Source organism: Eleutherodactylus coqui, chromosome 9 (genome assembly GCF_035609145.1).
Source record: "Eleutherodactylus coqui strain aEleCoq1 chromosome 9, aEleCoq1.hap1, whole genome shotgun sequence".
Taxonomy (NCBI): domain Eukaryota; kingdom Metazoa; phylum Chordata; class Amphibia; order Anura; family Eleutherodactylidae; genus Eleutherodactylus; species Eleutherodactylus coqui.
The window spans coordinates 167,701,877-167,728,267 of NC_089845.1; the positions used below are offsets into that span (position 1 = coordinate 167,701,877).

The following is a 26,391-nucleotide window of genomic DNA, read 5'->3' on the forward strand; positions in this document are numbered from 1 at the left end:
AGTAACTTAGAGGCTTGCGCCTCCATACCAGTTTTTTTTCACCTCCTTTTCGTAACACATTGGCGCCGGAGACCAACAGCAGGTAGTAGATCGGCCTCCATTGATTTCAGGACCCGATTTAGTTCCGAGACCCGAGAGTCGTCTTAAAAATTTCTGCCCAAACAGAACAAAATAGGCCCCCATTTCGGTGCCCGGCTGCATCGGATTGAAGGACGGGGTTTGTTCTCCCCTTCTTAGAGCTGAGGGTTTGTTAGGAATGCATGACAAGTGACAGTAAGTAGTTGTAGAGTGATGAGCCATCAATACTAGATCAGTGGGGCCGGCATCTCCACCAATCTGTTCTCATGGTTGGTTTGCTTGTATGGGGGAAAGGGCGTTTCTGTATAGCACCTGCAGTGCTTTCAGGTAATTTTTGTTTATTACCCACCCCAGCAAGCTGGGTGCTCATTTTACCGACCTCAGAAGGATAGCAACTTTGAGCCGGCTACCTGAACCAAGCAGGGATTGAACCCGCAGTCATTGTGAGTGAGAGCATTTCTACAGCCTTAACAAACAGCGCCATGTGCCTTAAGCTGATTATTGCGGGAAGCAGACAGCTCTGTTGGTAATGCAGTGGCCAGGCTTGGTATTGCACACGAACTTCCCATTGAAGTGAATGTAAAATTTACCTACAAGAAAGGAGCTGCCCACTTCCTGCAGAAATATGTTAGCCCAGCTGATCGGTGGGGCTCTTGGGCGGCAGAACCCCTACTGATGGCTGGACTAACCCTTCAATGCTTTCAGTGGAAAAAGCCCTTTAAGATGCATATATACTCAATTGTTGGTTTGACCTCGAAACGCGTTGATTTAAAGTTGTGGATCGAACTGTCTAAGAGCCAACGTCTCCATTCTGTCATCAGAGTTGATACGGCTGAGGATTGCCTACTCCTCCTGCTATACATGCTCTGCCGGATTAGTCATGAAACGCGTCGCTGACGTATTCCCAGTGTGTTCTGCACATCTCCTGTACAATATAATGTGCCGCTCCTAATCTATGAAGAGGGATTCCCGTCATTTAAAGGGCAATTATCGTCCTTCGACTACATTTCTCTGCTCTCGGCACGCATTTCGCACCTCACTGGGACTTTTTTCCATTAACCTCAAATGACCAAGTGGATCTATTTTTGGCCGAGTGAGGAATTCTCTGTGACTCAGCTGGTGTTACTGACGTGCGTCTACTTAGCTCAACGCTCGCACCGCTTCTCTTCTGGTCTTTAATGCTGTTATTTATAGGTGACCCAGGGGCCAAATGTGGCCCTCAGGAAGAGAAGTGTCTACCAGCGCTCAAGTGAGCATCGCCTTATGTAGAGGGTCTGTCCAGATGTGTGTGTGTGTGTGTGTGTGTGTGTGTCCCTTTATCTATCTCAGGGCCTCCTATTACTGGTGATTCCTTCTATCATTTTGGAAGAAAGTACCCCTGATCCGGGCAGTGAATAGAGCACATGATGTCTGTTGATTATCCCTGGTAATAATTCTGCTGTTTTTCTCTTCTGTGTGATAATATCTACTTTAATTTCCTGCTCTGATCCATAACAATATCACCAGGTCATTACCAGAGGAGGAGGAGGAGGAGACCGGAGGATGGGGGGGGGGCACTGAGGTCCGAACGTCTGCTGACTATATTAGTCAAGGAAAAATAATGTACTTAAATTTAAAGTACCCAGTATTATAGTAGTTATATTCTTGTACATAGGGGGCAGTATTATAGTAGTTATATTCTTGTACATAGGAGCGGTATTATAGTAGTTATATTCTTGTACATGGGGGGCAGTATTATAGTAGTTATATTCTTGTACATAGGGGGCAGTATTATAGTAGTTGTATTCTTGTACATAGGTGGCAGTATTATAGTAGTTATATTCCTTTACATAGGAGCAGTATTATAGTAGTTATATTCTTGTACATAGGGGGCAGTATTATAGTAGTTATATTCTTGTATATAGGGCGCAGTATTATAGTAGTTATATTCTTGTACATAGAAGCAGTATTATAGTAGTTATATTCTTGTACATAGGGGGCAGTATTATAGTAGTTATATTCTTGTACATAGGGAGCAGTATTATAGTGGTTATATTCTTGTACATAGGAGGCAGTATTATAGTAGTTATATTCTTGTACATAGGGTGCAGTATTATAGTAGTTATATTCTTGTACATAAGGGGCAGTATTATAGTAGTTATATCCTTGTACATAAGGGGCAGTATTATAGTAGTTATATTCTTGTATATAGAGGGCAGTATTATAGTAGTTGTATTCTTGTACATAGGAGGCAGTATTATAGTAGTTATATTCTTGTACATAGGGAGCAGTATTATAGTAGTTATATTCTTGTACATAGGGGGCAGTATTATAGTAGTTATATTCTTGTACATGGGAGGCAGTATTATAGTAGTTATATTCTTGTACATAGGGGGCGGTATTATAGTAGTTATATTCTTGTACATAGGGGCAGTATTATAGTAGTTATATTCTTGTACATAGGGAGTAGTATTATAGTAGTTATATTCTTGTACATAGAAGCAGTATTATAGTAGTTATATTCTTGTACATAGGGCGCAGTATTATAGTAGTTATATTCTTGTACATAGGGGGCGGTATTATAGTAGTTATATTCTTGTACATAGGGGGCGGTATTATAGTAGTTATATTCTTGTGCATAGGAGGCGGTATTACAGTAGTTATATTCTTGTACATGGGAGCAGTATTATCGTAGTTATATTCTTGTACATAGGGGGCAGTATTATAGTAGTTATATTCCTGTACATAGGGAGCAGTATTATAGTAGTTATATTCTTGTACATGGGGGCAGTATTATAGTGGTTATATTCTTGTACATAGGAGGCAGTATTATAGTAGTTATATTCTTGTACATAGGGAGCAGTATTATAGTAGTTATATTCTTGTACATAGGGGGCAGTATTATAGTAGTTATATTCTTGTACATAGGAGGCAGTATTATAGTAGTTATATTCTTGTACATAGGGAGCAGTATTATAGTAGTTATATTCTTGTACATAGGGGGCAGTATTATAGTAGTTATATTCTTGTACATGGGAGGCAGTATTATAGTAGTTATATTCTTGTACATAGGGGGCGGTATTATAGTAGTTATATTCTTGTACATAGGGGCAGTATTATAGTAGTTATATTCTTGTACATAGGGAGTAGTATTATAGTAGTTATATTCTTGTACATAGAAGCAGTATTATAGTAGTTATATTCTTGTACATAGGGCGCAGTATTATAGTAGTTATATTCTTGTACATAGGGGGCGGTATTATAGTAGTTATATTCTTGTACATAGGGGGCGGTATTATAGTAGTTATATTCTTGTGCATAGGAGGCAGTATTACAGTAGTTATATTCTTGTACATGGGAGCAGTATTATCGTAGTTATATTCTTGTACATAGGGGGCAGTATTATAGTAGTTATATTCCTGTACATAGGGAGCAGTATTATAGTAGTTATATTCTTGTACATGGGGGCAGTATTATAGTGGTTATATTCTTGTACATAGGAGGCAGTATTATAGTAGTTATATTCTTGTACATAGGGAGCAGTATTATAGTAGTTATATTCTTGTACATAGGGGGCAGTATTATAGTAGTTATATTCTTGTACATAGGAGGCAGTATTATAGTAGTTATATTCTTGTACATGGGAGGCAGTATTATAGTAGTTATATTCTTGTACATAGGGAGTAGTATTATAGTAGTTATATTCTTGTACATAGGAGGCAGTATTATAGTAGTTATATTCTTGTACATGGGAGGCAGTATTATAGTAGTTATATTCTTGTACATAGGAGGCAGTATTGTAGTAGTTATATTCTTGTACATAGGAGGTAGTATTATAGTAGATATATTCTTGTCCATAGGGGGCAGTATTATAGTAGTTATATTCTTGTACATAGAGGCCAGTATTATAGTAGATATATTCTTGTACATAGGAGGCAGTATTATAGTAGTTATATTCTTGTACATAGGAGGCAGTATTATAGTAGATATATTCTTGTACATAGGGAGCAGTGTTAGAGTAGTTATATTCTTGAACATAGGGGGCAGTATTATAGTAGATATATTCTTGTACATAGGGGGCAGTATTATAGTAGTTATATTCTTGTACATAGGGGGCAGTATTATAGTAGTTATATTCTTGTACATATAGGGCAGTATTATAGTAGTTATATTCTTGTACATAGGGAGCAGTATTATAGTAGTTATATTCTTGTACATAGGGAGTAGTATTATAGTAGTTATATTCTTGTACATGGGAGGCAGTATTATAGTAGTTATATTCTTGTACATAGGGGGCAGTATTATAGTAGTTATATTCTTGTACATAGGGGGCAGTATTATAGTAGTTATATTCTTGTACATAGGAGCAGTATTATAGTAGTTATATTCTTGTACATAGGAGCAGTATTATAGTAGTTATAATCTTGTACATAGGAGGTAGTATTATAGTAGTTATATTCTTGTACATAGGAGGCAGTATTATAGTAGTTATATTCTTGTACATAGGGGGCAGTATTATAGTAGATATATTCTTGTACATAGGAGGTAGTATTATAGTAGTTATATTCTTGTACATAGGCGGCAGTATTATAGTAGTTATATTCTTGTACATAGGAGGCAGTATTATAGTAGTTATATTCTTGTACATAGGGGGCAGTATTATAGTAGTTATATTCTTGTACATAGAGGCCAGTATTATAGTAGATATATTCTTGTACATAGGAGGCAGTATTATAGTAGTTATATTCTTGTACATGGGAGGCAGTATTATAGTAGTTATATTCTTGTACATAGGGAGCAGTATTATAGTAGTTATATTCTTGTACATAGGGGGCAGTATTATAGTAGATATATTCTTGTACATAGAAGGCAGTATTATAGTAGTTATATTCTTGTACATGGGAGGCAGTATTATAGTAGTTATATTCTTGTACATAGGGAGCAGTATTATAGTAGTTATATTCTTGTACATAGGGAGTAGTATTATAGTAGTTATATTCTTGTACATGGGAGGCAGTATTATAGTAGTTATATTCTTGTACATAGGGGGCAGTATTATAGTAGTTATATTCTTGTGCATAGGAGCAGTATTATAGTAGTTATATTCTTGTACATAGGAGGTAGTATTATAGTAGTTATATTCTTGTACATAGGAGGTAGTATTATAGTAGATATATTCTTGTACATAGGAGGCAGTATTATAGTAGTTATATTCTTGTACATAGGAGGTAGTATTATAGTAGATATATTCTTGTACATAGGAGGCAGTATTATAGTAGTTATATTCTTGTACATAGGAGCAGTATTATAGTAGTTATATTCTTGTACATAGGAGGTAGTATTATAGTAGTTATATTCTTGTACATAGGAGGTAGTATTATAGTAGTTATATTCTTGTACATAGAGGCCAGTATTATAGTAGATATATTCTTGTACATAGGAGGCAGTATTATAGTAGTTATATTCTTGTACATGGGAGGCAGTATTATAGTAGTTATATTCTTGTACATAGGGAGCAGTATTATAGTAGTTATATTCTTGTACATAGGGAGTAGTATTATAGTAGTTATATTCTTGTACATAGGGAGCAGTATTATAGTAGTTATATTCTTGTACATAGGGAGTAGTATTATAGTAGTTATATTCTTGTACATGGGAGGCAGTATTATAGTAGTTATATTCTTGTACATAGGGGGCAGTATTATAGTAGTTATATTCTTGTACATAGGGGGCAGTATTATAGTAGTTATATTCTTGTACATAGGAGCAGTATTATAGTAGTTATATTCTTGTACATAGGAGCAGTATTATAGTAGTTATATTCTTGTACATAGGAGGTAGTATTATAGTAGATATATTCTTGTACATAGGAGGCAGTATTATAGTAGTTATATTCTTGTACATAGGAGGTAGTATTATAGTAGATATATTCTTGTACATAGGGGGCAGTATTATAGTAGTTATATTCTTGTACATAGGAGGCAGTATTATAGTAGTTATATTCTTGTACATAGGAGGCAGTATTATAGTAGTTATATTCTTGTACATAGAGGCCAGTATTATAGTAGTTATATTCTTGTACATAGAGGCCAGTATTATAGTAGATATATTCTTGTACATAGGGGGCAGTATTATAGTAGTTATATTCTTGTACATAGGAGCAGTATTATAGTAGTTATATTCTTGTACATAGGGGGCAGTATTATAGTAGATATCTTCTTGTACATGGGAGGCAGTATTATAGTAGTTATATTCTTGTACATAGGAGCAGTATTATAGTAGATATATTCTTGTACATAGGGGGCAGTATTATAGTAGTTATATTCTTGTACATAGGAGCAGTATTATAGTAGTTATATTCTTGTACATAGGGGGCAGTATTATAGTAGATATATTCTTGTACATAGGGGGCAGTATTATAGTAGTTATATTCTTGTACATAGGAGCAGTATTATAGTAGATATATTCTTGTACATAGGGGGCAGTATTATAGTAGTTATATTCTTGTACATAGGAGCAGTATTATAGTAGTTATATTCTTGTACATAGGAGGCAGTATTATAGTAGTTATATTCTTGTACATAGAGGCCAGTATTATAGTAGATATATTCTTGTACATAGGAGGCAGTATTATAGTAGTTATATTCTTGTACATAGGAGGTAGTATTATAGTAGATATATTCTTGTACATAGGGGGCAGTATTATAGTAGTTATATTCTTGTACTTAGGGGGCAGTATTATAGTAGTTATATTCTTGTACTTAGGGGGCAGTATTATAGTAGTTATATTCTTGTACATAGGAGCAGTATTCTAGTAGTTATATACTTGTACATAGGAGCAGTATTATAGTAGTTATATTCTTGTACATAGGGAGCAGTATTATAGTAGTTATATTCTTGTACATAGGGAGCAGTATTATAGTAGTTATATTCTTGTACATAGGGGGCAGTATTATAGAAGTTATATTCTTGTACATAGGAGGCAGTATTATAGTAGTTATATTCTTGTACATGGGAGGCAGTATTATAGTAGTTATATTCTTGTACATAGGGAGCAGTATTATAGTAGTTATATTCTTGTACATAGGGAGTAGTATTATAGTAGTTATATTCTTGTACATGGGAGGCAGTATTATAGTAGTTATATTCTTGTACATAGGAGCAGTATTATAGTAGTTATATTCTTGTACATAGGAGCAGTATTATAGTAGTTATATTCTTGTACATAGGGGGCAGTATTATAGTAGTTATATTCTTGTTCATGGGAGGCAGTATTATAGTAGTATTCTTGTACATAGGGGGCAGTATTACAGTAGTTATATTCTTGTACATAGGAACAGTATTATAACTACTATGTACAAGAATATAACTACTATAATACTGCCTCCTATGTACAAGAATATAACTACTATAATCCTGCCCCCTATGTACAAGAATATAACTACTATAATACTGCTCCCTATGTACAAAAATATAACTACTATAATACTGCCCCCTATGTACAAGAATATAACTACTATAATCCTGCCCCCTATGTACAAGAATATAACTACTATAATACTGCCCCTATGTACAAGAATACAACTACTATAATACTGCCCCCTATGTACAAGAATATAACTACTATAATACTGCCTCCCTGTATGAAGGAATATACTACTGGAACTAAAATACTGCCCACTACGTACAAGAATATAAATCCTATAATACTGTTCCTATGTACAAGAATATAGGATTTATATTCTTGTACGTAGTGGGCAGTATTTTAGTTCCAGTAGTATATTCCTTCATACAGGGAGGCAGTATTATAGTAGCTATATTCTTGTACATAGGGGGCAGTATTATAGTAGTTATATTCTTGTACATAGGAGGCAGTATTATAGTAGTTATATTCCTGTACATAGGGGGCAGTATTATAGTGGTTATATTCTTGTACATAGGGGGCAGTATTATAGTGGTTATATTCTTGTACATAGGGGGCAGTATTATAGTAGTTATATTCTTGTACATAGGGGATCAGTATCTTAGTTCCGGTTGTATATTCCTTCATACAGGGAGGCAGTATTATAGTAGTTATATTCTTGTACATAGGGGGCAGTATTATAGTAGTTGTATTCTTGTACATAGGGGGCAGTATTATAGTAGTTATATTCTTGTACATAGGAAGCAGTATTATAGTAGTTCTATTCTTGTACATAGGGGGCAGTATTATAGTAGTTCTATTCTTGTACATAGGGAGCAGTATTATAGTAGCTATATTCTTGTACATAGGGGGCAGTATTATAGTAGTTATATTCTTGTACATAGGTGGCAGTATTATAGTAGTTATATTCTTGTACATAGGAGGCAGTATTATAGTAGTTATATTCTTGTACATAGGGGGCAGTATTATAATAGTTATATTCTTGTACATAGGATGCAGTATTATAGCAGTTATATTCTTGTACATAGGGGGCAGTATTATAGTAGTTATATTCTTGTACATAGTGGGCAGTATTATAGTAGTTATATTCTTGTACATAGGAGGCAGTATTATAGTAGTTATATTCTTGTACATAGGGGGCAGTATTATAGTAGTTATATTCTTGTACATAGGGGGCAGTATTATAGTAGTTATATTCTTGTACATAGGTGGCAGTATTATAGTAGTTATATTCTTGTACATAGGAGGCAGTATTATAGTAGTTATATTCTTGTACATAGGGAGGCAGTATTATAGTAGTTATATTCTTGTACATAGGGGGCAGTATTATAGTAGTTATATTCTTGTACATAGGGGCAGTATTATAGTAGTTATATTATTGTACATAGGGGCAGTATTATAGTAGTTATATTCTTGCACATAGGGAGCAGTATTATAGTAGTTATATTCTTGTACATAAGAGCAGTATTATAGTGGTTATATTCTTGTACATAGGGGATCAGTATCTTAGTTCCGGTAGTATATTCCTTCATACAGGCAGTATTATAGTACATTTCTGACCCTGAACATTTGTTTGTAGTAATTTGCTGTATGATTTATTTTAATATCATTTGTGGTTGGAGCTTCTCATTAATTCACAACATACGGGTTGCGGTTCGTTCTTGGACTATGAGGCAATGTTTTGGGGTACAACAGTGTGCTGTTCATTTATTTTAGTATCTGTGTCATATATTATCACTCTCCAGTGTGTGCTAAAATGTCACAACGTTCTTGTCCAGCAGATGGTCAGTCGGTCTCGGCGGTCGGCTCTAGCTACTCCTAGAATGAGCGGTATTGTTTGCTGCTGTTATTAATTACTGCCACTTGTTTCCAGGGTTCATTCCTGATGTTCTATAAACCGACACAGGAAAGAATGGTCGATTCTGTGGGAGAAGATAATGAATCCTTCTGACGGGTCCGAGGCTAAAACCCAATGACTCTGCTAGATTTGCCTCATTTTATATAAGTCCCATCTGCTGGTCCTGGGGATGAGATGGCGCTACAGTATATGCAGCAATTAATGAGGCTGCTCGTTAGTAAAAGTAATGATAAAGCATTTTATGTAAATCCTTATATAATGAAGAGTCCCGCAACTTTATGGTCCACTTTGTTTCAGGCCCTTCACATCTCACGGTTTCAGTGACTAGCGACCTTCTTGTTTGCTAACAGAGGTTTCAGATGTATGCAGAGCTTGTCAGTGACTGTTTATTGCAGATGTGTGCCGTCTTAAGATCGGCTTTATTTCCTTATCCGGCTTCTATTCTGACAGTTTGCTACAGTAGATCAGTTGAATCCGCATTGTTTGGCTTACAGAGGATTTTCCAGACTGGATACATTGTAACAAAGCCTCAGCTGTGAGATGTATTAGCGTGTTTTGGATATATTATTGTGATTGTTGCCTTTCTGTTTCTGCTCCTTCCTCCTCGCCTTCTCTCCTCCTCGCCTTCTCTCCTCCTCGCTTCGCCTTCAGCCAATTATTAATTGGAGCCATTTTTCTAGCAATTTCCCCTTTTCTATATTTAATGTTCGCCCCTCTGTCCCCCGCCGCCGCGGCGCTCCCGCTCTGCTATTCTGGCTGAGAGCTTTTCAGGCAGCTGTTGTATTTCTGAGCCTTTGTAAGTTGCTGCTTCTCCCAGGTAGGAGGCGCCGCCGCTGTCTTGTACTGACATCCCGCCTTTTCATCCCCGGCTGCGGCGGTACAAGACGCTTCCGCTGCCGTCTTTAATGCACCCCTAATGTAGCTTCATTTGGCATGGCGCTGTGCATGTTTCCTATTTAACAGCCATTTTAGGCAGTCGCTCACAGGTGACGTTGATTCTGACTGGAGTGGTTCACGTTTCGTGTCATTTCCGTCTGGCCCAGATCACCATAAAGACTACTTCCAGCTACAACTTCTCAGCAGAGTTTGCTGCATGAATGTATTTGGCTCCTCTCATTTCTCCCGTGCTGGAACCTCTGGGACCATTTACATACGTGTACACCGCTCAAAATAATTAAGGGAACACTTAAATCACATATCGGACCTTGATGAAGACTTGCTCCGTGTGAACCTGCTGTCATCGTCTAGGAGAACGGGGCGCCAGTGGCGGAGCTGTCAATTCTGTTCTCTGCAAATGCTAATCCAGCTGCCCAATGCTGGGCTCTTGGCACAGGCCCCATAACAGGACTTTGACTCATTCCATCCTGTATGACAGATTAGCTGCTGGAGGGTATTCTGTAGGGTCTGGTAGCTCCTCTGGTCCTGATGTGGAGGGTATTCTGTAGGGCTCTGGTAGTTCCTCCTGTTCTTCCAGTCCTGATGCTGGAGGGTATTCTGTGGGGCTCTGGTAGCTCCTCCTGTTCTTCCGGTCCTGATGCTGGAGGGTATTCTGTAGGTCTCTGGTAACATAGTAACATAGTTCGTAAGGCTGAATGAAGACAATGTCCATCTAGTTCAGCCTGTTTATCCTCCTGTGTTGTTGATCCAGAGGAAGGCAAAAAAAAACCAAGAGGCAGGAGCCAATTAGCCCTTTTGGGGGAAAAACTCCTTCCCGACTCCCTAATGGCAATCAGACTGTTCCCTGGATCAACCCCTAATAGTTCCTACCTGCCTGTATACCCGGATTGACAATTAACCTAAGATTTATATCCTGTAATATCCTTCCGCTCTAGAAAGACATCAAGTCCCTTTTAAACTCCTCTATGGATTTTGCCATCACCACGTCCTCAGGCAGAGAGTTCCACAGTCTAACTGCTCTTACAGTAAAGAACCCTTTTTTTTGTGTTGGTGATGAAACCTGCTTTCCTCTAGATGTAGCGGATGTCCTCTTGTTACCGTCGCAGTCCTGGGTGTAAACAGATCATGGCAGAGATCCTTGTATTGTCCCCTCATGTATTCATACACAGTTATTTGGTCGCCCCTTAGCTGTCTTTTTCCGGGGTGAATAATCCCAGTTTGGATAGCCTCTCAGGGTATTCCAGTCCCGTCATTCCATGTATTAGTTTAGTTGCCCTTCTTTGAACCCTCTCAAGCACTGTGACATCTTTCCTGAGCATCGGTGACCAGAACTGTACGCAGTATTCCATGTGGGGCCTGACAAGTGCCTTATATAGTGGGAGGATAATGTTCTCGCCCCTATACCTCTTTTAATGCACCCCAAGACTTTATTAGCCTTTGCAGCAGCTGACTGGCATTGATTACTCCAGTTTAATCTACAATCCACTAGTACCCCAGGTCTTTTCCCTAGCAGTTCCCCATTTAGTATATATTGGTGACATCCGTTTCTCCTGCCCATGTGCAGAACCTTACATTTATCCACATTGAACTTCATTTGCCATTTTTCTCCCCGATCCCCCAGCTTATCTCGGTCCGTTTGTAGCCGTACATTGTTCTCCGTTGCATTAATTATATTGTATAATTTTGTGTCATCTGCAAATATTGATATTTTGCTGTGCAGCCCGTCTATCAGGTCATAAATATATTGAACAGAATGGGGCCTAATACTGAACCCTGTGGCCCCCACTAGGGACTGCGGTCCAATCAGAGTACAAACCATTTATTACCCCCTCTGCTTTCTATCATTGAGCCAATTTTTTACCCAGATACACACATTTTCACCCAATCCGAGCTTCTCATTTTGTATATTAGCCTATTATGCGGCACGGTGTCCAAGGCTTTAGAGAAGTCCAGATATACGAGATCTATATGGTAGCTCCTCCTGTCCTGATGCTGTAGGGTCTGGTAGCTCCTCCTGTCCCTCCGGTCCTGATGCTGGAGGGTATTCTGTGTGGCTCTGGTAGCTCCTCCTGTCCCTCCGTTCCTGATGCTAGAGGGTATTCTGTAGGGCTCTGGTAGCTCCTCCTGTTCTTCCGGTCCTGATGCTGGGGGGTATTCTGTAGGGTCTGGTAGCTCCTCTTGTTCCTCCAGTCCTGATGCTGGGGGGTATTCTGTAGGGCTCTGGTAGCTCCTCCTGTTCTTCTGGTCCTGATGCTGGGGGGTATTCTGTAGGGCTCTGGTAGCTCCTCCTGTTCCTCCGGTCCTGATGGTAGAGGTTATTCTGTAGGCTCTGGTAGCTCCTCCCGTCCCTCTGGTCCTGATGCTGGAGGGTATTCTGTGGGGCTCTGGTAGCTCCTCTTGTTCCTCCTGTCCTGATGCTGGGGGGTATTCTGTGTGGCTCTGGTAGCTCCTCCTGTTCCTCCGGTCCTGATGCTAGGGGGTATTCTGTAGGGCTCTGGTAGCTCCTCCTGTTTCTCCGTTCCTGATGCTGGGGGGTATTCTGTAGGGCTCTGGTAGCTCTTCCTGTTTTGATGTTGGAGGGTATTCTGTGGGGCTCTGGTAGCTCTTCCTGTTTTGATGTTGGAGGGTATTCTGTGGGGCTCTGGTAGCTCCTCTTGTTCCTCCAGTCCTGACGCCGGGTTGATGTCCTTCTGTCCGGCTCTCCCGGTGTAACACCCCATGTCCCGCTATCTGCTCTTGTGCGGACAGTAAGCCTTCTTGCTGTGGCACGTATGGATGCGCCATCCTGGAGGAGCAGGACTGCCGGTACACCTGATGGGCTGCAGGTAGCGTCTCATGTACCGGTAGTGATAAGGACCCCCGGGCCAGGCAGAACTAGAGAGGAAACAGTCAGGAAGGAGAAGGGAAGAGGAATTGTCTCGAGACTCTTGTCGGGGTGTCTTGCTGTCGTCTCTCCGGCTGTCCCTTTCATTTGCACCAAAGCAGGTGAGATGGATTCATAGTGGCTTCTGCTTCCTGGCTGCACAGATGGCAGTCCCTGACGTGGAGGAGTCTTGGGGTCTTACTGGGAGGCTTGCAGGGTCCCACACGTCTTGCAGCAGTGCAGATGTGTGACGCCCCTTCACTGTTAGAAGCTTCTGACTTTGCGGTCACTGGCCCTTTAAAATAGGAATAACTTTAGAAAGCCACCTGACTGCGGGCATCGATCGGCCACAAGCCTTGGCATAAACACGGAGCTGTTTCTGGACGCGACTAACGAGCCCCCCGCATCCATCCCACAGCAAGCAATTACTTTCCGGGAAAAAAAATCCTGTAGGAATGCGAGCCAGAAGCGGGGAGAGTTTGGCGCTTCCGTCATCTGCGCTCTTCAGCCCCGAGAGATGCTTTAGGATGTATTTACTGCGGAACGCTCAACTATTAACGGTCCCCAAATAACGACTAATTTCTGGAAAGGTCACATTGGATAAGAGCAGTTGATGGAAATGGACTTAAACCACGCGACCCAGCGAACCCCCGGCCTAGAATGGCCAGATCTCCCCTCATACTGCTGTGCTGGTGTCAGTTCTCACTGCCATATTTGCATTCTTTTCACGAGCCAGTAGGCTTAGCATAAATGCCCTATCGATAGCCTGAATGTACACGGCGAGTGTGATGTCCGACAAACGTGGACCGATTATTTGATGCAAGCGATATTGCGGAGTTCCGTCAAATCCGCTGGTGTAAATCCACCCGCCTAGAGCGCTGCAGCGCGGGGCGGACTGCGCCTCGGGTTATCTGCTACAACGTATCCGTGCAGGTGAAGTGTATCTCACAGGACGTCTGCTGTGGGACGAGGGGGATGTGAAGGCTTTCTGGACTCTGAATATAAACGTTTCCATTCATGGACAGCAAGCAGAGATGCTGAAACGAACACGTAAGGTATAATTAAACATTTCAGAACTTGTCATTGGAGGGAAACGGCTGCGGGCGGTTATGGCGGAGCCCTGCGTGAGAACGGGCGCTTCGCTGGATCATAATGGCCGCCAGAAGTATCTGTACGGCTGCGATGCTGCAGAACACGAGTAACCCCGACGATGAAGGATGCCTTTGTCTGATACGGGGTGCCGGCCGCCGCCTACATTCCGGCTCCTCATTAGTTCCGTCTTATCAGCCTGTTAGTAATACGCAAATTCCTCAGCGCATTATAATATTAGAGGAAAGTTTAATCCTTCCTGCCCTGCGATCGGGTCACGCCGCGCCGTCTAATGAGATCCACCGCCTCGGCCGAGAGAAGCGGCGCACTTCAGAAGGTGGCGCTGCTCATCACCAGCTCCACAGACCCCAGGGGGTGCCGGCGGGGGCGCAGACTGTTGCGCTCTCCAGCCTCAGACAGCAAAACAGTCTCTGTGTGGGGTGGCACAGACGCGGGCGAGGTGGCCACGCGCCCTTCGTGGCTTTGTCCTTTCTAGAGCATCGGAGGCGGATCCTGCGTTCTCCGTCACGTGATTCGCACCATCCGCTGTATTATGTCTCCACCATTCGTACATGCTCTGACCAATCCGCGGTGGCAGCGCGATCCCCCGGCCGCCGTCTAGTGGATGCGTCTGTCACATCTCTGCGTGTAATCCTGCCCCGCGGTCGGCTTGTAAGCCGCTGGTGTAAATCACATTAATTACAATCTATTCTTGAGGATGTCGGCGGCCGCGGACATTAATGACGGTTTAGGGGAAGAGATGCTGAACGCCGCAGATAGAAGCAGCGCTGGGTATGTCTGCAGCCGTGGCATCTCGTACCGAGGAAACGCAATGACCCTGATCGTCCTGACATTAAAGGGGCCGGCGACCGTACGAGGTTTCCAATAACCGCGTTGTAGTCATTCCTCAAGGAACTCAAGATCTCTGCTTGCTGGCATTCAGTAGGACACTTACAGCACACACTTGTAGGGCTCGTGGGACCGATGCCCGGCTTGGTGGGCCCATAGTCATCTGGATCAATACGCCCTCCACTTCTTAAAGGGGGATTCTGAGTTGGTGAAAGATTCTGGAAAAGCTGTAAATGGTTAAAAAACAAATTGATTGCATATCTGCCATAAGCCGCTAATTGACTGCCTATTACTGTGCTGGGGAGAGAGCTGTCAATCAGCGGGTGGGTGTGGCCAGCCTGCAGCTCATGAATATGCAGCACTAGTTCTGGGTCTATGAATAAAATGCAAGTTTCTCCCAAACTCCTGCACAGATCCCCAGCAGACGTGTGACGGGCGCTGCCGCAAAACATGCTGGCTGATCCCTTTAAGATGTCGGTAGGGCAGATGAGGGCCAACCGTTACTCGGAGCCCGAGGGCCCCGCACTTGTATATACGGCACAAGGGGGTTTGTTTTATGGCACTAAAGCTTCATCGTTGGTTAATGGCGTTTTTGATCTCCTGCATTTAGATCTTCTCCCAGCTGACGTGTTGCTACAGTTGTATCTAGTCTTGGTGGATACATTCCGCACCCGCTGTACATAGCAGACAGGACTTTAGATTTAGAGCGCTGAGGATTGCTTCACCTGGATACATTGTAGCAAGCTCTCAGCCTGAGCATGATGGGGGATGCAGACCTTTGTGTCAGAGTTGTCGGCTGTTCACAGGATAGCGGACATGCAGCCGGCCGATCGATGGGGGGCCGACCACTGGGGTTCCCTCTAATCTTGTCAACGGTGGTCCTGAAAGTCCCCTCATGAATGCTCCCCAGTCATTTCTATGCGACTGTCGGGCCTGTACAGTCTGCGGACTGTAGCAAACCATCAGAGCGGCAGACGTTTGCCTTGCTGGTGTTTTTTCTTCCAGGGGATCTAGTCCTACAGTACACATCTGAATAGAATGCCAGAACACAGTGGAGACTGACACTAGAATACACATGTGACGGGGATGCGTTGTGATAGGTTGATGCCCCTCGCCATTAGTGGTGGGCGCCCGGCGGAGGGGGCTGACGGCTGGGTGCTCTTCTTGGGTGCTTTTCGTCCAGTTTGTATAATTGAGGCCTCGGCGGCGCGGTGAGAACGGATCTCGTCCTGAGAACTTGTTTGCGCGGCAGAGATTTTCCGCTCGTCTTCTGTTTCTCTGTAATCTTCTTTGCAGCGTTGGGCCAGGATGAAATCTACCTGTCTCTCATGAGCTCATTTCACTCTTGTCCAAACTCCAGTTTTGGTCTCATTGTCTGGGGCCGGCTCTCAGGTCTCCGGGGCTCTGAGCAGCCCTTATTTAGTGCACTTGGCAGCAGCTGGCGGTGGGGCTGCGCGGGCGGTGTGGATGACTGATCACATTCCTGGACGCCGACATGTTCGTGTTGCAGCGTTGGGATCGTTGCTCGGCTCTGCTGGGAAGACTCCATCATTCCTGTTTCCAGAGTATTCGATTTAGAGAATTAAAGCGATCCTCCGGCCGCAGATGGACCAAGATGGCCGCACGGCTTCTCTGACTCCCTGATGCGCACTCTAGATTAGTACGCTTCGATCGTCTAGTACACCGAAGCTGCTGATCGCCAGCGCTGCCCGTGTGAGCGGAGGGTCTTATTATACCACACCTGCTGATCGCCAGCGCTGCCCGTGTGAGCAGAGGGTCTTATTATACCGCAGCTGCTGATCGCCAGCGCTGCCCGTGTGAGCGGAGGGTCTTATTATTCCACAGCTGCTGATCGCCAGCGCTGCCCGTGTGAGCGGAGGGTCTTATTATACCACACCTGCTGATCGCCAGTGCTGCCCGTGTGAGCGGAGGGTCTTATTATACCACACCTGCTGATCGCCAGCGCTGCCCGTGTGAGCAGAGGGTCTTATTATACCACACCTGCTGATCGCCAGCGCTGCCCATGTGAGCGGAGGGTCTTATTATACCGCAGCTGCTGATCGCCAGCGCTGCCCGTGTGAGCAGAGGGTCTTATTATACCGCAGCTGCTGATCGCCAGCGCTGCCCATGTGAGCAGAGGGTTTTATTATACCACACCTGCTGATCGCCAGCGCTGCCCGTGTGAGCGGAGGGTCTTATTATACCACACCTGCTGATCGCCAGTGCTGCCCCCCGTGTGAGCGGAGGGTCTTATTATACCACACCTGCTGATCGCCAGCGCTGCCCGTGTGAGCGGAGGGTCTTATTATACCACACCTGCTGATCGCCAGCGCTGCCCGTGTGAGCGGAGGGTCTTATTATACCGCAGCTGATGATCGCCAGCGCTGCCCGTGTGAGCAGAGGGTCTTATTATACCACACCTGCTGATCGCCAGCGCTGCCCCCGTGTGAGCGGAGGGTCTTATTATACCACACCTGCTGATCGCCAGCGCTGCCCCCGTGTGAGCGGAGGGTCTTATTATACCACACCTGCTGATCGCCAGCGCTGCCCCCGTGTGAGCGGAGGGTCTTATTATACCACACCTGCTGATCGCCAGCGCTGCCCGTGTGAGCAGAGGGTCTTATTATACCACACCTGCTGATCGCCAGCGCTGCCCATGTGAGCGGAGGGTCTTATTATACCACACCTGCTGATCGCCAGCGCTGCCCGTGTGAGCGGAGGGTTCTAGACTAGTGATGCGTAATACACAGCACACATCAGGTAGTCAAAGAGCCGTGCGGCCATCTTTGTTTGCTTTAAAGGGGTTTTCCAGGCAGTGCCAGTTGTCCCAGCTTGGGTACAGCGGGGTCAGAGTCAAAAAATCAATGGGAACTGCATCTGCAATTACAAGCTCCAACCACTACACCAGCGGTCGGAGCAGCGGCTTCCACTCTGACCCCGCTGTATCCTGGCACTGACGCTGCTGCTACCTGGAAAACCTCTTTAACACTACAATGGAGAAACCTCCTAAAATATTTAGGCTGGCGCTCCACAGTGGCTCTTGCTCATGTAACGCCAGCGATCGCCATGTGACATCCCTTGTTGGCTGATCGTCGTCCTGTCCCATGGTCCTATGATCCGGTGATTGCTTGGGCGAACATTTATGCCCACCTGTTGGCCCGTGTAAAAGGACTTTAAAGGGGGATTTAAGTCTCTTTAAACTGGGGATCTATGCCCTGCATAGGTTGTTAATAGAGGATGGATGGGGGTCTGCGGCTCCGGACCCCCATCCGCCAGCTGATCGTCCAGCCTGCTGTATTCTGCAGTAGGTCTGATGTCATCCGTGTTCAGAGGAGGAAGTCGAAGCGTTGGCTTCATTCACGTTAAAATCAATGGGAGCGCCGTACATCCTGTCCGGAGCTGGAAGTGTAGGGTAGTGCGGCACTCCCATTGACTTCTATGGGAATGAAGCCAATGCTTCTTGCTCTGACCACTGAAGACTATGATTGGCCGACTGCACTAGATGGTGGGCTCACTGAGCTAATAGATGGGGGGTCCTGAGTGGTGGAGCCTTGTCCATCATCTTCTGATGCCCTATCTAGGGAATGGGTTTTCGGTTAAAAGTATCACCCCTTTAATAGAATCTACCATTATTGATAGGAATGCTCATTGAGTGGATTTGAAGCCATTCCTGAAGAATATCTGTGGCCCTGTATAGGGTAACCCCTAATGCTGCAGACACGAATGTGGCCCCCTTGTGACACAGTAGGGGCGGATCATCCAGGACGTCATCCACCGTCGTGGGCAGGAGATTCAGGTACCGATCTGCGTTGGACCTCCTCCGAGTACTTCTGTACTACCAGAACTTGTGTTTCCTTACTTCAGTCCTAGCCGCGGTCCCATGGGACTTAGAAGCCAAAATCCACTTTCCGTGGCTCTTACACGCTACTCTGAACTTTGCAGTTTTATTCTCTCCCTTACAGGGGCCACAACACAAAACTGAAATCCATATTGAGCTACAGCGCTGAGTCGGCTATCTGACTCCATCCTGTATAACGGCCCCTTCTCTGCTGTTGTGGCTGCAGACTCTTCCCACTGGCCACCAATAGTCGCCTGGGCCGGTGTAGATCGGACCAGGAGGAATAGACATGTAGTCATATATGTATCCGGCTGTCGCACCAGAACTTCAGCTCTTTTTACCACCCCTAATAACATCATGGTGTCCAGGTAAAGGCTTGTAATCAAATTCGCCCTTGACGTTGACCTCCCCTTGGACACAACCTTCACATTTAGGTGTTGTGGTTTTTTTTTACTCCCCTAGAAGTAGACACGTTGGTTAGAAGAGCTCAGAGAAGCCTCACAGGTGACCTAAACTAACCTCCCTCTGCGGAAGAATGTGGTGGAGAGTTGAGGTTCCCCATCTGTAATCTGTGGTTGTGGAGTTGGATTGTGTCCATGATGAAATATTTAGGCAAAGTAACCCTAGGGAGCGTTCTGATTGGACGGAAGGTGCCGGCATCGGGGCCTCCTGGAACCCGACCTTCATGAAATGGCTTTAGATTTTCTTATCCATCATTTTTGGACTTCGGCTAATTGTTTTTGTGCCGCCATCACGTGTGACGTGTTGACTTTCAGCATTCACGCAGTGCCGGTGAAGGACCTCAGTCTGTGTGCCGCGTCTCGGACTAGCAGGGACTCCAAATAGGGTGTTAGCTGATAGGACTAGAATCCTCCTCTTAAAGGGACGCTCATATTGTCTTGTCATATGCTCGTCAGATTGCTGGAGGGCCGGGGACTACAACCAACGCACATACCACGATTTGTGGTTCCTGACCTTCAGCTACAGTGCGTTCAGAGGGATTTCCATACCGACAAATGGTTGTTTCTCCTTTATACACGTCTCATCCTTCATCCTGAACCCATTATGTACTTTTAGTGGACGTCTAGAATGATAATACAGGATGATGCAAAAGTGTGGACACACTACCAGTTAACTGGTGTAATTGACTTCAAACGTGTGACAGTATTGGGGATGAAGACTGCATTTTTTGATGGAGGAGACCTTCTTGGCGGCCATCTTGAACTCCCCTATATTGAATTTGGCTTAGGTTTTTTTTTTTTTTTTTAATGGAAAGGGGGTCATGTGATACAATATTTTTGCTAAAATTGACTCAGAAACTCACTGGAAGTGTCTATCTTGCTCTATCTTTGCTCTAAACGTTTAATCCAGTCTTCGTGAACACCCTGAAGAGCAGCTGGATTTTCTGAGTAAATTCTTTCCAAGATTGATATATCACATGATGCCTCTCACATTTGAAAAACCTGAGCTGAATTCAATATGGCGGAGTTCAAAATGGCCACTGAAAACCTCTCCACTAAAAATGCAGCCCCCCTCCGAGTTAATATATTCACACATTGGAAGTTTATTTTCAACAGGTGTGTCCAGACTTTTGACTCAGCCTCTATAATTGTTTCACCGCATAACTCTCCCACGCACAGAGGTCCGTGGATCTTGCAATCTGAGACATATTTGGCGGTTCACCAGGAGCGGAAATGAAAACTAATTGGGGCTTGTGTCATTCCAGTCCTATGAAATACACTTGCTGTATTTCTTCACATGGGTATTATGGGCGGTTTAATATGAGGGACATTGTGCAGTCTTCTGCCCCCTGTAGGTGAGCTGACAGGGGTGGCCTCTGACAGACCAACTGTACCACCGTCATGGTTGGCCCATGACTTACCTTTAGCTATTCTAGGCTCCTACTCGAATGTGCAGAAACCGACTGCCTTCAATGGAGTGATGTCTCTTGCGTGACAGTTCAGTACACATCGAGACCCTTTATTCAGGTCATGGACTGTCACATCACCTCTGCTCAGTGTCCTCACTGCTGGCTTTCTTGGGAACAGATGGAATTCCATTTGGTTTAGTAAGTGATGTCCGTTGTGTTGGGACTAAACGTCTTAATGTGAGGAAGAGACCGAAGATCCAAGAATGTTATTAGTTGTCCAACCTATAATTCAGATAATTGGACAGAATGTTAAAAGCTGCACGGCTGTCTATATAAGGTCTCGCCGCTCACAATGCATATCGGAGCCAAAACCAAGCCATGAGGAATAAAGAGCTGCCTGCAGAGCTCAGAGACAGGATTGTGTGGAGGCTGAACACTTTCCAGATGCCGTGTCTATCCCTTAGCGATCCTGATCTATGCATCCACTTTACTTTATGGGGCGTATTTATTAAAATAAGACTGAAACCGCTGGCAGATGTGTTGCCTTTAGACTGTCCAGTCCTCAGTTTATTCCACCTACTGGTTAGCTTGGTTCATGAACAAAAGACTTCACCAAAATTTCGGTGCAATTTGAGCCACACCCTTTTTTTGGACAAGTCCTAGGAAGAGTCTATACTCTTGTCTGCTGCCTACCCTGACCTTCAGCTTGGACTTGGTTACTGCACCTGTGCTGCCAGCCTGGACTGCAGCCGGATTCTCCTCTACGCTCTTGTTCAGACCTTCAGGTACCGCGGCCCAGTGCAGCAGCCACACTACCGGGACTCTGCTGCAGGGTCCCCAAGCCGTTACACACAGTCATTTCCCTGGACAAGTGTGAATACCCGGCTTCCCCAGGTGCCGTTACCTCAGCCCAAAGCCAAACTGGTGCGGCGGGATGGATCCACATCCGTTTGTCTGACACCGCCCCTGTTGGTTTCTTAAGTCCATCTGATCTACTAGTTTTGGTCCCATTTTTGGCTGTCCAAGATGGCCGACTCATTCAGTAGACTACTTCATCCACATAGTGCATTTATAGTATTAGTCTGCCAGTGCACCACATTTCATCCCGGATTGTCCAACATTGCTCATGTGATTAGCGCTGGCCAATCAGATAGCACTGCGCAGTGTGCAATAGTTCTGTAGAAAACTGCAGCACCTACCTCGGGCAGCTGAAACCTGCGCCACTGACCGGTCCCCTTGGCTCCGATCCCGACTGAAACCAAAAGCAATGACCCAAAACTCATCACTTACATGTCTGCTGCAGCAGCCAATCAGCTCTCAGCTGTCACATGACATTCATATACCCATGACCACTGGGACCAGCGATTGGCTGCAGTCGTCATAGGACTGACATGGCATCACGCTTCCTGTTTCGGACGGGACCCGGTGGCGGCACAATGGGAGGGTGAACAATGGCTGTTTTTATTTTCCTAGCCCGGGGCAAGTTGTGTGAGTTTTTGTTTTTTTTAAAGCCTCAAACCCCCTTTATGGCCACTCGGTGGCTGTGACCCTCAGGGGACTCTTGATTTGGTTCTGGATGTTGTGCAGCCTGATGATATAAGCGGGGCATTAATAAGCTACACAAATTGACAGCTTTTATGGCGCAGCTTATATTTTTTGGCGCGTGTTGTTGGTCCGATATCAGATGGCCGCGGCTCAACTGCCTTCAGTTCCAAGAGTAAACTGCCCTTCCAAATTTGATTAGTTTCGTAGCTTTGGTGCCAGGAAATCGACATAATTAACATGCAGGCAGATCTTTGAGTTATGCATTTGAATGGCCTTCGAGAAGATGCGGGGGACGCCAGGCGGGGGGCTTCGTTACAAATGGCTGACAGCTGTAGCCTCGAGTCAGGATATAGGGCTTGCAGAGATACGGACATGGGGGAGCTTTTAGCAAAAGTATATACAGTCTATATATTTGTAAGTGTACACTGGCCACTTCATTAGAGACCCATCTGGTAGCACTTTGCGCCTCTGCATGGGAATTACATCACTTCCCACTGGAATGGAACTTCATGCCTTAAAGGGGTTGTCCCACCTCGAGCTGTTTTGCTGCAAGAAGCAGACAGCGCTGTACATTGCATAGTGGCCTGTGTTGGTATTGCAGGTGGAGTCCTATTGAAGTGAATGAGACTCAGTCTGCAGTATCAACTCGGGCCACTGTGCAATGTACAGCGCTGTCTGCTTCCTGCAGCAAAACCGCTCTATGGGTCACAAGGGGTTGCATAATGCAGACTCAGGAACGGAGTTTGTTTCATCCCTGGCATCTATAGGCTGCTGATGGCCACGGCCACAATTAGCAGCTAGCTCCAATCACAACCTTATCACTGCATAAGAGTGCATTCACACTTGTGCTGGCGAACGGAGCAGGAAAGGGGAATCCCCATGGTCGAAAGGGGCTGTTCGGTTCTGTCCCCAAATGCATGTAGCACTCTTCTTCCGGTATTTGCAGCTGGATCTGTGATAGAATCCCCTCCTTGCTACGTGATTGCCGGGTGCTGATAGGTTGTCATGGCAGCCAGAGGCTTTATGAAGGCTCTCAGATCTGACATGGATCTCAGCCTATTAAGCCCTGCCTGTTCAGTTGGTAAAAGTACAACATACTGAAACACTGAAGTATTGCTGTGTATTGTACAAAGTTTTTCCTGTGGAGGCTAGAAAAATAGTAGCGAGTTTAATAAATTAAATAGAAATGATGATAAAATATAATAATAAAAGAATTAAAAATGATGTTAAATAAAATCCCGTTTTCCAAGTTTTAGTGTAAAATCAGTAAATGTCCGGAGTATGACATTGTTTTGGGTGGGTGCAGCGAGCCCACAGCAGAGGGCCGGGGTTCTCCGGAGCAGTCGGGGGGTCAGCAGTGATTCCTCCGCCGTTCAGCCTTTTTATGATCAATCCGATGGATATTGAAAAGTCAGTTTTGGGAATAAAGCTTTAACATATCCAGAACAAAAACGAAAACTGTCTGGTCATTAAGGGGTTAAAAGCAGGTGAGGGTGAAGGAATGCGGTGCGGCGGCTCCAAGCTGTATCATCACTTCACTCCGCTCTCATGGATCCGGGTAGCAATCATCCAACCAGCGGAATGCGAAGGGCCCTTTAAACTCGATTTTCAACAAATACTGGTTACTGTGGGTGAAAACTGTGTAAAAACAGCAACAATGTGCGGTTAGACATGTCGGCTGCGGGGGATGGGCCTGGCCGGGGGGCCTCCTCATCCTGATGATCGGCGCTCCGGACCCCAGAACATTGCGGTTAAGTACCAGTCCGGAGATTTCCTCCATCTTGTATCACATGATCTTGTTGCCTCTTCAGTCGGGTATTATTGCCTAAACTGCCTGGCGTGCGGCTCGTTCACATCAGCGGATCGGTCCGGAGCCTCCGCCGCTTTACACAGGACAAACGAGCGGGGCGGGAAGCATACCAGCTGGGCCCGCTGTAGTCAGTGGGGTCCGCCTGGAGCCATCCGGTTCCATCACAAGTCAAATCTATTCCATTTCTCCCATAACGGAGCAGAAGAGCGAGAACCACAGAGTAATGTGAAGGAAGGCGGCCATATCTGTCATAAAGTACCTTTCCTAAAGCAACCGGTTGGGGCCTTCAGAACTTCTGCAATTCATCATGGCGTAGATTCCACTCGGTGATGAAACCCTCCTGCAGGAATATCGGCCCCTGCGGACAGGAAGCTTCTTGTAGTTGCTGCAGATTAGTTGGCGGTGCTGACATGTTCTGACCAGCTGACAGGAAGGGGTCAGCGATTCATGCTGCTTGCACCAAACTCTGCCCTCCCATCAGCAACAGAAATCTGGATCCATCTGACCAGGAGATGGTTTTTCCGCTGATCAGTGATACAAAATTTGCGCTCTTTTACCCGCTGTTGGTCAGAACGATTCCTGACATCCTCCTCCGACCCCTTTCAGTGATGAGTTGTTTCCACCCACAGGATCCCCTTCCGCGGGATGTTTTCCTCCTTGGCGCCATTCTTGGTATACTTTCCCCATCCTTACGTGGGAAAACCCTCCGCGGTCGGCAGTGAGCCCCCGGCTAGTTTAGCACCGATGACCGGCCTCGATGGAAGTCGCTCCGATCGCCGGATTCTCCCATCTGATGTGGATTCACACTGAAGCTGATCCACAGAAAACTTGTCCTGTGATTTTATGCAGCACCCCGGGGTCACGGGGAGAATTACCGTACAGGGGAGCGCCAATCGTGAGAGGGTCAGGGGTCTAATAACGGGGCCATTCAGTGTATATTGTGGTGAGGGTAGGTAAACGCCTTCTGTTATCTTCACTCACCGCTTTATCCTAAATCTCAAAAGTTCGGTAACAGATTCAGCCCTGATCGCTCCGCTGCAGCGTCTCGCCGGCTATTAGTCATGCAGTAGACGGTACAGATGCAGCAAAGCCTAACATGACGCCCAGCACTTTATTACTTTCTGCAACACGTCCTGTAATGGGCTCTGCTACATCTGTAACACGTCCTGTAATGGGCTCTGCTACATCTATAACGAGTCCTGTAATGGGCTCTGCTACATCTGTAACAAGTCCTGTAATGGGCTCTGCTACATCTGTAACAAGTCCTGTAATGGGCTCTGCTACATCTATAACAAGTCCTGTAATGGGCTCTGCTACATCTATAACAAGTCCTGTAATGGGCTCTGCTACATCTGTAACAAGTCCTGTGATCGGCTCTGCTACATCTGTAACAAGTCCTGTGATCAGCTCTGCTACATCTGTACATCATGATGGGGTCTTTGGGCCTTTATCTATACTTTCTGCAACTTATTCTCATGCTGTGCAGATGACTCTGCGCTGCACAGTTAGTAATTCAGCTCTGCTACATCTGTCCAAAAGAGGACCGGGCGTGAACTGCTGACGCTGCGGTGAACTTTGTCTATTGTGTTCCTAAATACCATCCTGAAACTTTTCCTGTAGGACATAAAGGAAGCTTCTTAAAGGGGCGGTCCATCATATACTGTACATTGATGGCGTGTTCACAGCAGTCCTCCGGGTCCAGACGAGTCTCTAACAGGTACGGCGGCGCCTCGACGTTCCCCAACCGATTAATTTCAGCATCGGATCATTTTGTTCCCCCGAGACAGAGGTGTCTGGCTGCGGCTTACCTCCCCAAACGTAGAAATGTTCCTGGCATGGGGGAATCAGGGAAACTTCTTCATCTCACTTTTTTGTCCGGGCAGCTTAACGCAGAACTAAAAAGGTTGAAATGGTATCGTGTCCAGTGAAGGGTTAACCTGCAGCGTAATGGGCAGTTTTCCGTCAGTCAGCGTGCGTCCGGTTGTCCTTCCAGCAGGCTTATCACCACGGAACATCTGCCAGAAGGGACCTCAAAAAGTCGGTAATATAGCCGTCTCTTTCTGTTGTGGGGAATGGGAACTGATCGCGCTTTCTACATGCATCTACTGATCGTATACGATTTAAAGGGGAAGCGTCACATAAACTGCATCAGTATAAGATTTAAAGGGGAAGTGTCACATAAACTGCATCAGTCATTCGGGCTTTTTCTGATGCCATATCAGAGCTCAGCTAGGACGCCCTCATTTATACCCATTAAATGGCATCTTTAAGTGCCTATTGGGAGTCTAGAAG

General features: G+C 44.9%; 1 protein-coding gene across 3 annotated transcripts in view; it reads left to right on the forward strand.

Moving 5' to 3' along the window:
- Positions 1-26,391, forward strand: part of ST3GAL1 (ST3 beta-galactoside alpha-2,3-sialyltransferase 1) — a 142,167-nt gene that overhangs the window by 32,841 nt on the left and 82,935 nt on the right. Inside the window, exon 1 of one of the 3 annotated variants that reach the window (XM_066578768.1) lies at positions 24,006-24,039. The exons of 1 other annotated variant lie outside the window; for it this stretch is intronic. The gene's annotated coding sequence lies outside the window, so the exon portion shown is untranslated. Of the gene's footprint in view, positions 1-24,005; positions 24,040-25,719; positions 25,817-26,391 lie in introns of those variants that run through there. One more of the 3 variants, XM_066578767.1, reaches the window with a different exon arrangement.